The sequence below is a fragment of the Saimiri boliviensis genome, chromosome 3 (genome assembly GCF_048565385.1).
Source record: "Saimiri boliviensis isolate mSaiBol1 chromosome 3, mSaiBol1.pri, whole genome shotgun sequence".
NCBI classification, from domain to species: Eukaryota; Metazoa; Chordata; class Mammalia; order Primates; family Cebidae; genus Saimiri; species Saimiri boliviensis.
In genome coordinates this window covers 97,892,236-97,910,690 of record NC_133451.1, presented here as the reverse complement: position 1 = coordinate 97,910,690, position 18,455 = coordinate 97,892,236, and positions in this window count along the sequence as shown.

The window sequence follows — 18,455 nt, the reverse complement described above, 5'->3', positions numbered from 1 at the left end:
TATTTTTTTCAAACTAGAATTAGAAGAGAATTTCTTTTTTTTTTTTTTTTCTCAGTAAACTGTAGTCCTTCTTATTATTAAGATCTAGAATCCCCTGCTTTGGCGTAATACTTCTTCCTCAGTGTAACCCTTTCCAATCCCTGCAGCTGCTCTGGTGTCTTCCTTCCTTCCTTCCTTCCTTCCTTTATTTATTTATTTATTTATTTATTTATTTATTGTATAAGAAAAAGAATAAAGAAGAGGAAGAAAGAGAAAGAGGAAGAGGGAGAGAGGATGGGGGTATTGCTTTATTGCCCGGGCTAGAATGCAATCTAAATATGGGTATGCCTATAATTGTCCTTAATAATGGAGATATAAAAGAAAATGAGGGAAGAGAATAACAAACAAGGAGCCAACCAAGATTTTGTTAAAACTTCTAAGTTGATATGATGTGGTACTGATAAGAGTGTATATTTTGTATATTTAAAGTGGAGAGTTCTATAAATGTTAATTACATTTACTTGTTCCAGATCTGAGTTCAAGTCCTGGATATCGTTGTTAATTTTCTGTCTCATTGATCTGTCTAATATTAATGTTGAAGTCTCCCACTACTATTATGTGGGAGTCTAAGTCTCTTTATAAGTCTTGTATGTCTGCGTATTCCTGTATTGGGTGCGTATATATTTAGGATCTTTAGCTCTTCTTGTTGTTGCATTGATCCTTTTATCATTATATAATGTCCTTCTTTGCTTCTTTTGATCTTTGTTGCTTAATTGTAACTTCTGCTTTTTATTTATTTATTTTAGCTCTCTGTTTGATTGGTAAATCTTTCTCCATCCCTTGTTTTGAGTCTTTGTGTATCCTTGAATGTGAGATGGGTCTGGATGCAGCATACTGATGGATTTTAGTTTTTTATTCAAATTGCCTGTCTGTCTTTGGATTGGGGGATTTAGTCAATTTAAATTTAGAATTAATAATAATATATGTGAGTTTAATACTGCCAGTTAATATTAGCTGGCTATTTTGTCCATTAGTTGATGTAAATTCTTCATTATATTGATGCTCTTTTTGATAATTTTTTTAGAAAGGCTGATACTGTTTGTTCCTTTCTATGTGTAGTGGTTCTTTCAGAAGCACTTGTAAAGCAGGCCTGGTGGTGATGAAATCTCTGAGTGCTTGCTTATTCACAAAAAAACTTTATTTTTCCTTCACTTGTGAAGCTTAGTTTGGCTGGATGTGAAATTCTGGGTTGAAAGTTCTTTTCTTTAAGGGTGTTGAATATTGGCCCCCACTCTCTTCTGGCTTGTAGGGTTTCTGCTGAGAGATCTGCTCTAAGTCTGATAGTCTTCCCTTTGTGGGTAACCTGACCTTTCTCTCTGGCTGCCCTTAGTATTTTCTCCTTCATTTCAACCCGGTAAATCTGACGATTATGTGCCTTGGAGTTGCTCTTCTTGAGGAATAACTCTGTGGTGTTCTCTGTATTACCTGGAGTTGAATATTATCCTGCCTTACTAGGCTGGGAAAATTTTCCTGAATACTGTCCTGAAGCGTATTTTCCAGCTTGGATTCATTCTCTTCGTCACATTCAGGTACACCTATCAAGCGTAGATTAGGTCTTTTCACATAGTCCCATATTTCTTGGAGACTTTGTTCGTTCCTTTTTATCCTTTTTTCTCTAATCTTGTCTTCTTGTTTTATTTCATTGAGTTGGTCTTCGACCTCTGATATCCTTTCTTCTGCTTGATCAATTCGGCTGTTAAAACTTGTGCATACTTCACGAAGTTCTCGTATTGTGTTTTTCAGCTCCATCAATTCACTTATATTCCTCTCTAAATTGTGTATTCTTGTTAACATTTCGTCAAATCTTTTTTCAAAGTTCTTAGTTTCTTTAGATTGGGTTACAACAAGTTCTTTTAATTCACAGAAGTTTCTTATTATCCACATTTTGAAGCCTGCTTCTGTAATTGGAACACACTCGTTCTCCATCAAGCCTTGCTCCGTTGCTGATGAGGAACTGCGATCCCCCGCTGAGGGAGAGGCGTTCTGATCTTGGGTATTCTCAGCCTTTTTTGGCTGTTTTCTTCCCTTCGTTATAAATTTATCCATCTGTGGTCTTTGTATTTATCGTCTTTGTAATTGGTTTTCTGAGTGGACGTCCAACTTACTGATTCTCAGCGCCGAAATCTGAGCAACCCACTGCACCGACTAAATCAGCGGCGTTAAGATTGATGGTGCTTTTCTGACTCTGCACCAAGAACCGTCGCTTCAAGGCGCCGGCAAAACCACCTCGCCGGTCACAAGAGTCGCGCTGGCGACCCGTGGGGCTCCTCCGCTGGGAATCTCCTGGTGTGTGAGCAACAAGAATTCATGTGAAGGTGTGGCGTCCTCTCATTCTTTGCGCTTTCACTGGAAGTTACAATCCCGAGCTGCTAGTGATCAGCCATCTTGGATCTCTGAGAATTTCTTTAACTTACTAAAAAGTATTTACCAAACATCCCACAAACACCATAATTAATGGTGAAATTTTACAAGCATTTTCTTTAACATAAAGAACATCAGAAAAATTATCCAAAACTTATAATTGGGCAAAAAAGAATATCAGGTATTCTTTCAGCACAGTTCCGGGTTTGCACCTTTAGTTGATTTTCCTATTGACCATGCTGTTTTACAGCTCTGTACATACAGAGATTAACTTGCAGATATTTGTCTGACACAGATGAAAATGATTTCTCTTCAGTGAAAGATGCAACCTCAAAGTAAGGTTTATTGCTCTGTAGGATATTAACCAGCTTTTTATTTAACCCAGCAATGTTATCCTAAAGTTCTTTTATTAAATTGCCTCAGCTCTGAAGGATTTATTTTTGAGATAGGGTCTGGCTGTGTTACCCAGGCTGGAGTGCAATGACACACTCACAGCTCACTGTAGCCTCAACCTGCCAGGCTCAAGTGATCCTCCCACCTCAGCTTTCCTAGTAGCTGGGACTTCAGGTGCACACTACCACACTCGGCTAATTTTTGTATTTTTTTGTAGAGATGAGATTTCACCATGTTGCCCAGGCTGGTCTCAAATTCCTGGACTCAATTCAGGATCCTCCTGCCTCGGCCTCCAAAAGTGTTGGGATTACAGATGTGAGCCACTGCCACTGGCCTCAAGTATTTATTGAACTCATTTTAACATTTTCTTCATTCTCCCATTATTAATTAATCAATTGAACAAAATCCTTGACACCTACTTATTTTATATTTGCATGAGTCATGATTTTACCCTTTGACAAGTACACTTAAACAAGAGCAAGTGAAAGATATCTGTTAACACTGCTTAAATTCATCACATAATGAAAGACCTAAATAAAGTATAATAAATAACATTTGTGTGTAAGGATTAGAACAGAAGGGAAATAAAATTCTAACTGTCAGATGACATGTTGTCTATATAGAAAATCTAAGAATTTAAAGGACAGCTATTAAAGCAGTTAAGAGAATTCAGCTAACTTGCTGAATACAAGGCCAATATACAGGAATTAATAGCTTGCCTAAGGACTTAGCAACAATGGACATAAAAAGTAACTTGAAAAGGTATAATTTACAAAACCAACAACAACCAAAAAATGTACCTAGGAATAAATCTAATAGAAGGTATTGACAATCTTGTTGGAAAAAAGTACAAAATTTTATTGAAAGATACGATAGAAGACCTAACTAAATTACAAGACATAGTAAACCCATTACTAGAAATAGTCAGTATCAGAAAAGTGTCTATTTTCTGAACTAATCTGTAAATTAAATGAAATTTCATTGAAACCCCAGCAATATATTTTTACGGAAATTGATTGTTTTTTAAAAATTGTGTGGGAGAGTAAATTATCATGAATAGTTAAGACCATTTTAAAGACTTGTCGTACCATATATCAACAGGATACTGTAATATTGACAAGACAATGTGACATTGTTCATAGATAGACAAATACATAAGTGGAATAGAATAGGAAGCCCCAAAAGAGAAGGAAATGAAGAAGAAATTTGGTGTATCATAAAGAAAACTTTACAAATTAATAGACAAAAGGCTGGGCACAGTGGCTGCTGTACTCCAGCCTGGGCAATAGAGCAAGACCCTATCTCAAAAACAAACAAAAAAACAAATTAACAGAAAAAAGTGTTGATGTGATTGATTTATTATATGAAAAAAATTCCCTGATTTATACCTTAAGCAAAAATAAATTTCATACGGATTAAAGATTTAGATGTGGAAAAACAAAACAAAAATTTTTAGAATAAAAAATGAGAATGCATTTATTATATTGGGGTAGGGAAGGATGTTTTAACTAAGCCCCCTCCCCCCAAAAAAAGAAGACTGCTTTATAATGAACCTCTAATAGTAAAGGTTTAAGTCATCATAAACATAACTGAAAGAGAATTACTTTCAGTTATGTTTCAGTAATTTCAGAATTACTGAAAGGGAAAAGTAATTCACAACATAAAAAAAGAGATTTATATCAAATATATGGTGAATTATTACAGACAAAGTAGAAAAATGATTTAAAAATCAACCACACCCCCTCTAACCCGAATAGGCAATGGACGTGAGCAGGCAAATCACAAAAATAGAAAGCATAATAATGATTAAATACATAACAGGATAGTCATGTCACTAGTGATCAGTGTAAAAAATAAAAAGAAAATGATGAAGAATCATTTCGTACCCATCAGATTAGTGAGATGTAAAAATTAATAATAATACCAAATATTAAGCAGTGATGTGGACTAATGATTACTCTTTTAGATTGTGGTGCAACCCCTTTGAAAACAATTTAATAATACACAGAAATTTGAAAATTAGCAGCTGTTTTTGGACCAAGAGAGTTTGGCAATATCCAGTGTATTTGATAGTGCACATATCCTACGACCATCAATTTCTTGTTTAGCCCTATTATCATAGAAAAGCTCTCATCAGAGACATAAAATGTCCATTTGATGCATTATTTCTTAAAGCAAAAATTAGAACCAACATAAATATCTACTAATAGATAACTGAAAAAGTAAGATGTGGTATCTTCCTATGATGTAAAATAACACAGCATTTAAGATGGATAAGCAAGAGCCATATGAATTTACACTAATAAATGTCAGGAACACATAGGTTGAGTGTGTAAAATAGGTTTCCAAGTATTGAGTACAGTATAATTCCTTTTGCACATATTTTAGAAACCAGACAAAACAATATTATTTTAAACATCTAGCCAGCCTACATGGCAGATAATGATCATATCTGGTTTTGGATACAAAGAAAGAGAACTGGGATTAGGGTGTTCAACTTGATATGCAGTATAAACACTTACTCACTGTTGGTGTTTCATGCATGCCTCTATGTGCCTTTCTGTATAAAATATAATAAATGAACTAAGGAAAATGGTGCATAATAAACAGAAGTTAAGAAATCAAATACACAGCCATAAAAAATAGAAAAAAATTATGTCCTTTGCAGCAACATGAATGCAGCCGGAGGCCATTATTCTTAGCAAATTTATTCAGAAACAGAAAATTAAATACTGCACATTCTCACTTTCAAGTGAGACCTAAACATTGGGTATACATGGACACAAATATGGAAACAATAGATACTGGGAACTCCTAAAGTCGGGAGGGAGCAGGGTAGGGTTTGAAAAACTACCTATTGGATACTGTGTTTCATACTGTGTGTTGATAACATTAGAAGCCCAAACCTCAAAGCATTATGCAATATACCCATGTGACAAACCTACATGTACCTCCTAACTCAAAAAAAAAAGGAAAACCCCCAAAACCAGTAACAATCCTATCATATAGTAACATTACAAAAAAGAAATCAAATAATGTAAGGCTCCTTGATGGCATAGTTTCTTCTCACACTTTCAGCACATAGCTAAGGTATCGCGATTCCACTGGGCATTGTATTAGGTGTATGGATTGTCTACAAGATAGAGACAATTCCTGCTGAAACTCTGAAGAGAACACAGACAAGAAAATGATAACCACAATAGCATAAGAAGAAAAACTGTCAACATATAGAAGTACGCAGCGTTAATGCAGTTATGTAAGAGAACCATTGTATTGAGTAGAATACCTCTGGATATAACAGAAACCAGCTTAAACAATAATAGGAATTTATTGGTTTGAATAACTGACGCATTTAAAGATAGATCAGGATAGGTTTGATTAAACAGCTGAAAAATCACCATCCACTAGCAAATTTCTTTCCCCTTCTAAATTCTTCAATCTAAGGGGTCAGCTCAGGATTGTGCTACTATTGGCTCCCCCTTGTGGTGTCGGGTGATTACCAATCACAGTTAAATTTGTTTTTCCGGTGCATGACCAGGGAGACAAGAGAGGTTGTTTTGGAAGAAATAAGGACAATTCTTTCTTTAGCAGCCTCCAGCAGATTTGTTTTTCACAAAGCCTTGATACTCTTGTATTGCCAGCACTGGGCAAAGTGAAGACTCTTAATTAAGATCTGTTCCATTGATCTGCATCTCCACCAGTAATCAACTCATAAAACACAGCAGGATATCAAAAAGCCCAATGTTTGTAACAAACAAAATGCTTTTGTCTTTATAAATATTAGCAACTATTTATTAATATTTAGTTAACTTGTTTTTGAAATTTGCAGCATTTTTCTTCTGAAAGTGTTGTCTTATCATCACAAATTACATAATATGCAACTATGTTACTTAGAAATATATAATGATGTGATAGAAAATAAGTGTATAAGAATGATTATTTTTATCTTGCATATAAAATCATAACAAAGACACAATGAGTAAAAACTAGGGGTAAATGTGGATAAATAATTCATAAGTTGGTAAAATTCTACATAGCCTTGATGTAAAAACCAGAAACTCTAAAAAAAGATAAATTCGACTACCTTGAAATTAAAATAGAGTACATAAAACTATACTCTAAAGAAGGGTAGATATAGAAATAATGAACTAGGAATTAATATTTATAATACACATAATGCATGAGTTAATTGCTGTAAAGTATAAGATATATTACAAATCAATATAAAATAATTATAGGAAATAAAAAAGGATAAGGGTCATAAAACATAATTCACAGAAAAATACGAATAACAAATATATGAAAATATGCTACATCAAACTACTAATAAAAGAAACATAAATTCAAGCGGTGAGATACTTTTCTTAGAAAACATTTCATTCTGGACTCAATTCGTGATCCGACTTTCAAGATGGCCGCCTAAGAACAGCTCAGGACTTCAGCTCCCAGTGAAAGTGCAGAGGGTGAGTGGACGCCGCATTTCCAGACGAACTCTTATTGCCCACAGACCAGGAGATACCCAGGCAGAGGGGTCGCCAGCGTCGCAGTCCCAGCCGGTGCGGCTGTTTTGGCCCCCGCGGGGCTGATTCCGCCCGCGCGGCTGCTGTGACCACTCCCTGTTGCTGCGGTTCTCCGTACAAAAGCCACTGGTCCGGGAGCCCTCTTAGCTGGCGAGCAGAGCCTTGAGACGGCAGAATAGCCCATTCATCTGAAATAGCGAGCCAGGCCAGGAGATTCCTAGGCAAAAAATCCGCCAGGAGCCGGCGCCGCGGTTCGAGCCGACTCCGTGAGTCGCAGCACGGGAGATCCCGGCGCCTTTTCAACAAGCGACCGGAACGCGGGGTCGTTCAACTTAAAAGAAAAGACTCTGAGTCAGGGAGCCAGGTGATCAGGTTCGGTTGGTCCCACCCCTCCACCCCCAACAACAACGAAAACAGAAACAGTAATTGGAAACCCTCTGGGTTGAGCCCTTCAAACCAAGCACAGCTGAACCCGGACGGTCCGGCTCCGTGGGGGAGGGGCTTCCGCCATTACTGAGACTCTCCACCGCTAAGGAGGCAGGCTGCCGTTGCCGAGGCAACCCGCCGTTGCCGAGGCAACCTGCCACAACAGAGAGAGTCCGCCATAACAGAGGCGGGGCCACCATTGCCCAGACAGTTCTAACTACGCCCATATAAAAAGGACTACAGGGAAGAGCTCAGGGCAGCTGGGCGGAGCCCACAGCAGCTCAGCAAAGCCCCTGCGGGCAGGCAGAGGCTAGGCGTGCTGCTAGCTGAGCGGGTCAGACCTGAAAGAAAAAAATCAAAAAAGGCAGTAGTGCATCGGAAACTCATAAAGCTCCAACTCCCTGGGACAGAGACAGACAACAGGTGGATAAACCCACAAAAATGGGTAGAAACCAGCGTAAAAAGGATGAAAACTCCCGAAACCAGAACACCTCTCCTCCTAAAAGTGATCACAACTCCTCACCAGCAAGGGAACCAGACCGGATGGAGAAGGAGGGTGATGAAATGACAGAATCAGACTTCAGAAGATGGGTAGTAAGAAACTACAATGAGCTAAAAGAACATGTTCTAACCCATCGCAAAGAAAATAGGAACCTTGAAAAAAGATTGGACGAACTGCTGACGAGAATGGACAGCATAGAGAGGAGAATAAGTGAATTGATGGAGCTGAAAAACGCAACACGAGAACTTCGTGAAGCATGCACAAGCTTCAACAGCCGAATTGACCAAGCAGAAGAAAGGATATCAGAGGTCGAAGACCAACTCAATGAAATAAAAAGAGAAGGCAAGAACAGAGAAAAAAGCGCAAAAAGGAATGAACAAAATCTTCAAGAAATGTGGGACTATGTGAAAAGACCTAATCTACGTCTGATAGGTGTACCTGAATGTGATGAAGAGAATGAATCCAAGCTGGAAAATACTCTTCAGGATATTATCCAGGAAAACTTCCCCAACCTAGCAAGGCAGACCAATATTCAAATCCAGGAAATACAGAGAACACCACAGAGATATTCCTCAAGAAGAGCAACCCCAAGGCACATAATCGTCAGATTCACCAGGGTTGAAATGAAAGAGAAAATGCTAAGGGCAGCCAGAGAGAAAGGTCGGGTTACCCACAAAGGGAAGCCCATTAGACTCACAGCAGATCTCTCAGCAGAAACCCTACAAGCCAGAAGAGACTGGGGGCCAATATTCAACATCCTTAAAGAAAAGAACTTTCAACCCAGAATCTCCTATCCAGCCAAACTCAGCTTCATAAGTGAAGGAAAAATAAAATCCTTTGTGAACAAGCAAGCACTCAGAGATTTCATCACCACCAAACCTGCTCTACAAGAACTCCTGAAAGAGGCTCTACACATATAAAGGAACAACCAGTACCAGCCACTCCAAAAACACACCAAATGGTAAAAAAGCAGCAACACAATCAAGAATCTGCATCAACTAACCAACAAAACAGCCAGGTAGCATCAAAATGACAGCATCAAATTCACACATAACAATACTATCCCTAAATGTCAATGGACTAAATGCCCCAATCAAAAGACACAGACTGGCAAATTGGATAAAAAGCCAAAACCCATCAGTGTGCTGTATCCAGGAAACCCATCTTACATGCAAGGATACACAAAGGCTCAAAATAAAGGGATGGAGGAAGATCTACCAAGCAAATGGAGAGCAAAAAAAGGCAGGAGTTGCAATTCTCATCTCTGATAAAATAGACTTTAAAGCAACAAAGATCAAAAGAGACAAAGAAGGACATTACATAATGGTAAAAGGATCACTGCAACAAGAAGAGCTAACGATCCTAAATATATATGCACCCAATACAGGAGCACCCAGATACATAAGGCAAGTTCTTAATGACTTACAAAGAGACTTAGACTCCCACACAATAATAGTGGGAGACTTTAACACCCCATTGTCAATATTAGACAGATCAACCAGACAGAAAATCAACAAGGATATCCAGGACCTGAACACAGACCTGGAACGAGCAAACCTAATAGACATTTACAGAACTCTCCACCCCAAATCCACAGAATATACATTCTTCTCAGCACCGCATCACACCTACTCTAAAATTGACCACATAATTGGCAATAAATCACTCCTCAGCAAATGCAAAAGAACAGAAATCATAACAAACAGTCTCTCAGACCACAGTGCAATTGAGTTAGAACTCAGAATGCAGAAACTAACTCAGAACCGCACAGCTTCATGGAAACTGAACAACTTGCTCTTGAATGTTGACTGGATAAACAATGAAATGAAGGCAGAAATAAAGATGTTCTTCGAAACCAATGAGAACGAAGACACAACATACCAGAACCTCTGGGACACATTTAAAGCAGTCTCTAGAGGAAAATATATAGCAATGAGTGCCCACATGAGAAGAAAGGAGAGATCTAAAATTGACACCCTATCATCAAAATTGAAAGAGCTAGAGGAGCAAGATCAAAAAAACTCAAAACCTAGCAGAAGACAGGAAATAACTAAGATCAGAGCAGAACTGAAGGAAATAGAGACACAAAAAACTCTTCAAAAAATCAATAAATCCAGGAGCTGGTTTTTTGAAAAGATCAACAAAATAGACAGACCACTAGCCAGATTAATAAAAAAGAAAAGAGAGAATAACCAAATTGATGCAATAAAAAACGATAAAGGGGATATCACCACAGATTCCACAGAAATCCAAACCATCATCAGAGATTATTACAAACAACTCTATGCACATAAACTAGTAAACCTGGAAGAAATGGATAAATTCCTGGACACCTGCAACCTCCCAAGCCTAAACCTGGAAGAAGCCGAAACCCTGAATAGACCAATAACATGGTCTGAAGTCGAGGCAGCAATAAAGAGCCTACCACCCAAAAAAAGCCCAGGTCCAGATGGGTTCACAGCTGAATTCTACCAGACATACAAGGAGGAGCTGATACCATTCCTTCTGAAACTATTCCAGACAATCCAAAAAGAGGGAATCCTTCCCAAATCATTTTACGAGACAAACATCATCCTGATACCAAAACCCGGCAGAGACTCAACAAGAAAAGAAAATTTCAGGCCAATATCCATGATGAACATAGATGCAAAAATCTTCAATAAAATACTGGCAAACCGATTGCAACAGCATATCAAAAAGCTCATCCACCATGATCAAGTAGGATTCATCCCGGGGATGCAAGGCTGGTTCAACATACGCAAGTCCATAAACGTAATTCACCACATAAACAGAACCAAAGACAAAAACCACATGATTATCTCGATTGATGCAGAGAAGGCTTTTGACAAAATTCAACAACCCTTTATGCTAAAAACCCTCAATAAACTAGGTATTGACGGAACGTATCTCAAAACAATAAAAGCTATTTACGACAAACCAACAGCCAATATCATACTGAATGGGCAAAAACTGGAAGCATTCCCTTTGAAATCTGGCACTAGACAAGGATGCCCTCTCTCACCACTCCTATTCAATATAGTACTGGAAGTTCTAGCCAGAGCAATCAGGCAAGAAAAAGAAATAAAGGGTATCCAAATTGGAAAGGAGGAAATCAAATTGTCTCTATTTGCAGATGACATGATTGTATATCTGGAAGACCCCATCATCTCAGCCCAAAATCTCCTGAAACTGATAAACAACTTCAGCAAAGTCTCAGGATACAAAATCAACGTGCAAAAATCACAAGCATTCCTATACACCACTAATAGACTTCAAGAGAGCCAAATCAAGAACGAACTGCCATTCACAATTGCTACAAAGAGAATAAAGTACCTAGGAATACAGCTAACAAGGAACGTAAAGGACCTCTTCAAGGAGAACTACAAGCCATTGCTCAACGAAATAAGAGAGGATACAAACAGATGGAGAAACATTCCATGTTCATGGTTAGGAAGAATCAACATCGTGAAAATGGCCATACTGCCCAAAGTAATTTACAGATTCAACGCTATTCCCATCAAGCTACCAATGACCTTCTTCACAGAACTGGAAAAAAACACCTTAAACTTCATATGGAACCAAAAGAGAGCCCGCATAGCCAAGTCAATTCTAAGCAAAAAGAACAAAGCAGGAGGCATCACACTACCGGACTTCAAACTATACTACAAGGCTACAGTAATCAAAACAGCATGGTACTGGTACCAAAACAGAGATATAGACCAATGGAACAGAACAGAGGCCTCACAGGAAATACAACATACCCACAACCATCTGATCTTCGACAAACCTGACAAAAACAAGCAATGGGGAAAGGACTCCCTGTTTAATAAATGGTGTTGGGAAAACTGGCTAGCCATGTGCAGAAAGCAGAAACAGGACCCCTTCCTGACACCTTACACCAAAATTAACTCCAGATGGATTAAAGACTTAAACATCAGACCTAATACCATAAAAACCTTAGAAGAAAATCTAGGCAAAACCATTCAGGACATAGGTGTAGGCAAGGACTTCATGACCAAAACGCCAAAAGCAATGGCAACAAAAGCCAAAATAGACAAATGGGACCTAATCAAACTCCACAGCTTCTGCACGGCAAAAGAAACAGTCAGTAGAGTGAATCGGCAACCAACAGAATGGGAAAAAATTTTTGCAGTCTACCCATCTGACAAGGGGCTGATATCCAGAATTTACAAAGAACTAAAGCAGATCTACAAGAAAAAAACAAACAAGCCCATTCAAAAATGGGCAAAGGATATGAACAGATACTTTACAAAAGAAGACATACAGGAGGCCAACAAACATATGAAAAAATGCTCATCATCACTGGTCATCAGAGAAATGCAAATCAAAACCACATTGAGATACCATCTCACACCAGTTAGAATGGCGATCATTAAAAAATCGGGAAACAACAGATGCTGGAGAGGATGTGGAGAAATAGGAACACTTTTACACTGTTGGTGGGAATGTAAATTAATTCAACCATTGTGGAAGACAGTGTGGCGATTCCTCAAGGACCTAAAAATAGAAATCCCATTTGACCCAGCAATCCCATTACTGGGTATATATCCAAAGGATTATAAATCATTCTACTACAAGGACACGTGCACACGAATGTTCATTGCAGCACTGTTTACAATAGCAAAGACCTGGAACCAACCCAAATGCCCAACGATGATAGACTGGATAGGGAAAATGTGGTACATATACACCATGGAATATTATGCAGCCATCAAAAACGATGAGTTCACGTCCTTTATAGGGACATGGATGAACCTGGAAACCATCATTCTCAGCAAACTGACACAAGAGCAGAAAATCAAACACCGTATATTCTCGCTCATAGGCGGGTGTTGAACAATGAGAACACATGGACACAGGGAGGGGAGCACTACACACTGGGGTCTGTTGGGGGGAAATGGGGGAGGGGCGGGGGGTGGGGAGGTGGGAAGAGATAGCATGGGGAGAAATGACAGATACAGGTGAGGGGACGGAAGGCAGCAAAGCACACTGCCATGTGTGTACCTATGCAACAATCTTGCATGTTCATCACATGTACCCCAAAACCTAAAATGCAATAAAAAAAAAAGAAAAAAAAAAAAAAAAAAAAAAAAAAAAAAAAAAAAAAAAAGAAAACATTTCATTCTAATGTAAACATTATATTCTACAATGCAAGCTAGCATAAATTTATGGAAAACGGTTTGGAAATATCTATTTAAAATAAAACCACATTCAAAATTAAAATATTGATGATTTTCAAGTCAAATTCTTTTTCTAAGAATTTTTTTGAGAAAAAGTTGCACAAATGTAGAAAGAGTTATCTGCATAGGTATTCATTGCAACCTTGTTTTCACAGTAAAAAATAGAAACCACTTAATTGTTAATCAATTGCAAGCCAATTAAAAAACATACATATCTATGGAAATTATATAATTATTAACATAAAAAGTTATATCTATACATGCTGACAAAGAAAGGTAACTACCGAAGTGATAAAAACTGCCAAACATACCCAAAATGAGCACATTTTTGTAAAATACATGATATAGGTATTTGAATGTATATTTGAAAAATCCAGAAGAGTGTACATCATAGGAAAGTTTGTAATTATTTCTTGGGGGTGGGATTATAAAAAAGTAACACTTTTTGTGTAAATATTCTACATTGTTTAAATATTTTACAATGGGCATGTAACACTTTTGTTACCAGAAGTATATCTAATTTTACATATTTAAATATATAATTTTTATATTATAATATGTTTTATATTACATTATAAATATAATTTTTACAACTTCTAAATGAAGGGCTAAAGGGAATAAAAATGGAATATTGAAGTATGATGATTATTGTGAGATGGTAAATGGCAGGAGACAGTGACATTCTAGGGAGCTTATAACATCAGCACTTAGTACAGCACATTTTGCTTTGTAGGTACACTAATGCCTACCAATGATTCTCAAAATGTACAAAAGATAATCACCAATCAGCTTCTGAGGTTTTCTCTGATTATTAACAGTAATCCATTTTGCTTTTATAAAGTAAAATGTTCTATCTAATGATAGTTATAGCAGAAAACCAAAATTATCTGGCTATGAAAAAAAAAAAACTTCCTTCTCTTTGTCCTATTTTATCAGTTATTTACTTAGTATTTAGGGCTGAGGATCTAAAGATAAATAATAGGGAACATGCCTTTAAGGAATCTGAATTCTAATGAGAAGTCAAACAAATAATAAAGAAACATAAGATAGGTATTAATACATAGAAATAAAGTGACAGTTAAGTCAGAGTTGAAATAGAGTTCTGTGCTTAAAAATAAAGTTGGTATCTCTGTGTTTAATGGTAGATATTATATTTTACTTTTAGGTAGATTTTTACTCTGTGATAAAATACCTAAATAAAATTGTCTGTTAGTTATACAAGTTAGGGTGAATATAGCTGGGGAAATTGGCATTTGGGACTTTTAATGGAGAGCCCAGAAAGATAATATTGTACAGCAACGGTCCCTAACCTTTTTAGCACCAAGGACTGGATTCATGGAAGGCAGTTTTTCCATGGACCAGGACAAGGAAATGGTTTTGAGATAATTCAAGTGCATTGTTTGTATAGTGTACTTTATTTCTATTATTATTACATTGTAATATATAATGAAATAATTATACAACTCACCATATTGTAGAATCAGTGACATCCCTGAGATTGTTTTCTTGCAACTAGATGGTCCCATCTAGGGGTGGTGGAAGATAGTGACAGATCGTCAGGCATTAGATTATCATAAAAAGCATGCAACCTAGATCCTTTGCATGTGCACTTCATAATAGGGTCTGTGCTCCTATGAGAATCTAATGCCACCGCTGATCTGACAGGTGGTGGAGCTCAGGCTGTAATGTAAGCAATGAGGAGTAGCTGTAAATACAGATGAAGTCACTCACCCACCACTTATCTCCTGCTGTGTGGCCTGTTTCCTATTAGGCTACAGAACAGTCCTGGGGGATGGGGCCAGTACCGTGGCCTGGGGGTTGGGGACCCCTGTGGTACAGAGTACAACAATTAGGAAGACCAATTACAGGAGTAGCACAAGGAATCACCATGAGTGGCAAGTATGCAAATCACCATGAGGTGGACTAGTACAGAACACAGCCACAGAGTGTGGATGATGCTGTAAACTTCCATGGACCCAGGCATTCTGACACAGCAGTATTTTTAAGAAAAATTATCTGAGCCTAGATATAAGCTAAAAAGTGGTAAGCTGGGGCCTTGCCATCAGCGTATGTCAAATTGACAGAACAAGTCTTCAAATGACAGTATCATGAGCTAATAAGAAGAAACAGCATGAGTGCATGAGATGTAAATAAATCTCTAGAGTCTCTGGACAATGAGGAATAAGAGAGGGTAATAGACATATTCTCAAACAGGTGAGATGGTTCCCAGTACATTGGGAAGCTGAGGTGTGAAGATTGCTTAAAGCCAGGAGTTTGAGACCAGCCTGGGCAACATAGCAAGACCCTGTATCTACCAAAAAAAACTTTAAAAAAATTAGCTGGGCAGCCAGGCACAGTGGCTAACACCCATAATCCCAGCACTTTGGGAGGTCGAGGTGGGCAGATCACCTGAGGTCAGGAGTTCAAGACTAACCTAGCCAACATGGTGAAACTTCATCTCTACTAAAAATACAAAAATTAGCTGGGTGTGGTGGCACACACCACTAATCCCAGCTACTCACGAGGCTGAGGCAGGAGAATCACTTGAACCCATAGGCAGAGGTTGCAGTGAGCTGAGATTGTGTGACAGAGCAAGACTCTCTCTCCCCTGACCCTGCCAAAAAAAAAAAAAAAAAAAAAAAAAAAAATTAGCTGGATGTGGTGGTATGTACCTGTAGTCCCTGCTACTTAGGTGGGTGAGGCAGGAAGATTGCTTAAGCCCAGTTATTCTAGACTGCAATGGGCTGTGACCACACCACTTCATTCCAGCCTGGGTGACAGAGCAAGACCCTGTCTCTAAAAAAATGAAAAGAAAAAGAAAAAGAAAAAAGGCAGCAAATGGATACCTGGGGAATAAACACAAATGCTTACAGCCAACTGATCCTTGACGAAGCATACAAAAACATAAAGTGGGGGAAAGACACCCTATTCAACAAATAGTGCTGGAGTAATTGGCTAGCCACATGTAGGAGAATAAAACTGGATCCCCATTTCTCACCTAATACAAAAATCAATTCAAGATGGATCATGGACTTGAAACTAAGACCTGAAACTATAAAAATTCTATAAGATAACCTCAGAAAAACCCTTCTAGACATTGGCTTAGGCAAGGATTTCATGACCAAGAACCCAAAAGCAAATACAGTAAAAACAAAGATAAATACCTGGGGCTTAATTAAACTAAAGAGCTTTTGCATGGCAAAAGGAACAGACAGCAGAGTAAACAGACAACTCACAGAGTGGGAGAAAAATCTTTATAACCTATCCATTTGACAAAGGACTAATATCCAGAATTGACAATGAACTCAACCAAATCAACAAGAAAAAAACAAACAATCCCATTAGAAAGTGGGCTGAGGACATGAATAGACAATTCTCAAAAGAAGATATACAAATGGCCAACAAACATATGAAAAAATGCTCAACATCACTAATGATCAGGGAAATGCAAATCAAAACCACAGTGTGATACCACCTTACTCCTGAAAAAAATGGCCATATTAAAAAACTCAAAAAAATAATAGATGTTGGTGTGGATATGGTGAAAAGGGAACACTTCTACACTATGGAAAACAATGTGGAGATTCCTTAAAGAACTAAAAGTAGAACTACCATTTGATCCAGCAATCCCACTACTGGGTATCTACCCAGAGGAAAAGAAGTGTTATATGAAAAAGATACTTGTACATGCACGTTTATAGAAGCACAATTCACAATTGCGAAAATGTGAAACCAACCCAAATGCCCACAAATCAACAAATGAATAAAGAAACTGTGCTATATACAATGGAATACTACTCAGCCATAAAAAGGAATGAATTAATGGCATCGGCAGCAACCTGAATGGGATTGGAGACTATTTTTCTAAGTAAAGTAACTCTGGAATGGAAAGCCAAACATCATATGTTCTCACTCATAAGTGGGTGCTAAGCTATGAGGATTCAAAGGTGTAAGAATGACACAATGGACTTTGGGGAGTCAGGGGCAAAGGGTGGGTAGCAATGTTTATGTCACAGCAAGTGCAAAGGACTTAAGAAGGACATAGGTGTGATGACTGTAGCAACAGCAAGGGACAAACATCACTGGAATGGAGTAAGTGAGAAAGGAATTATGTATCAAGTAAGAGAGGTGGTATGTGAAACAGTGGGGACATGGAGGATCATATTGTATTAGACAGGGGCTAGTAGGATATTGGAAGGCCTCTGGCTTTTATTCTGGATGAGATGAGAAGCCAGTGGAGGATGTTGAGTGGAGGTGTGACATGCTCTCACTTAGATTTTAAAAGAACGGTGCTTGCTGTCATGTCGATAAGAGAGTAGTAGTAGGTAAGGGCTGATGAGAAAGCAACCATTGCAATAACACAGCAAGAACTGGATGGCGGTTGGCTAGGATAGGTGGTAGTGGGGTTAAATTCAGGATATATGTTGAAGATACAGGAACTTGGATTTGCTGGATATAAGAAGTGGAAAGAAAAAAGAGCCAAGGATGACTCCAAAGTGGTAGCTTGGGTGACTAACGGGATGAAGAGGCCATTTATCGAGACAGAGCACTTTGTGGGAAGTAGAGGAGGGAATTAGTATGTGGCCATCAATATGAGGGATAGAAACAAAGTGCTAACATTCAAAAGGAGAGGGAAGACCTATCTCAGGGTGTCAGAAAGTGTTCTTAGAGTACATGACACTTCGAGCTATGTCTTAAAATAGGTTGAGGGTGTTAAGGTAATAAAGTAAGAAAGCAGTGTCCTGCCCTTTAAGCTAAGAAGAACACAGGCAGAGGAAATGGGAAAGACCAGGCTGTGTTTGGAATGGTGATTCTTATGGTTTCATTGCAGCATATGATACATGTAGGAAACTGCAGACAAATCAGTTTGGAAAAGTAGACTGTAGCAAGATGGTGTTATCCTTACATACTCAGTTAAGGAGTTTGGACTTGGTTTGTTAGACCAGTAGTATATCCTGAAGAATTTTTAGCAAAGGAGGAAAATGATAACATTGGTTTCTACTTCAAGAAGAT